The sequence below is a fragment of the Pipistrellus kuhlii genome, unplaced genomic scaffold (assembly GCF_014108245.1).
Source record: "Pipistrellus kuhlii isolate mPipKuh1 unplaced genomic scaffold, mPipKuh1.p scaffold_m20_p_2, whole genome shotgun sequence".
NCBI lineage: Eukaryota > Metazoa > Chordata > Mammalia > Chiroptera > Vespertilionidae > Pipistrellus > Pipistrellus kuhlii.
The window spans coordinates 104,978,360-104,979,106 of record NW_023425515.1 but is presented as its reverse complement, the minus strand read 5'-3'; the positions used below and the strand labels follow the sequence as shown (position 1 = coordinate 104,979,106).

Here is a 747-nt window from a genome sequence, read left to right as displayed (position 1 = left end):
CATTGATAAGCCTGTCAAACCTCAGAGGGAAGGCAGGGGAGGGTGGGGGAAGGGGAGAGATCAGCCAAAGGACTTGTATGTATGCATATAAGCCTAATAGATGGACTTAGATACTAGGCGGGTGAGGGCACGAGCAGGAGTGATGTGAGGGGGACTATAGGGAGATAAAGACACATATGTAATACTTTAATCAATAAAGAAAAAAATAAAACAAACAGATAAAAAAAAACACATGCCAAATTTTGAAGACTTATCAAAATGAGAAAGCATGCAAAATTACTTTAATAATTTTTGCATTGATTATATATTAAAATGTTAATATAATCACTTCTCAGTCTTTTGGCTAAGATCAAGTGTAATATCTGTTTATATCAGTTTAAAATGTTACTATTTTGGATATATTGGAATAAATAAAATATATTTAAAATTAAATAGAAAATTACTCATTCTCCTGTGTGATTCTCAGAAAATTCTTTTTTCTCTGGATATCACAAGAATTCCACACCCATAAGCAATAGGTGGGGACTAGTAACTCTTCCCACTAATAATGTGTGTGTGTGTGTGTGTGTGTGTGTGTGTGTGTGTGTGTGTTTGTATAATCAGGGATTGCCAAATATGGCTCATGCTATTTTTGTACAACCCACAATCAAAGAATGCATGTTATAGAAACATATTTGCAGTCAATATGATAATAGTTAACATTAACTTTGAACAGAAATTAAGTTAACTATTTCTCCATTCCTTCCC

At 33.5% G+C, this 747-nt stretch overlaps 1 pseudogene; it reads left to right on the top strand.

The window, feature by feature from the left end:
- The first annotated feature begins 323 nt into the window (after positions 1-323).
- Positions 324-499, top strand: LOC118724963 (annotated as a pseudogene).
- The last annotated feature ends 248 nt before the right edge of the window (positions 500-747 follow it).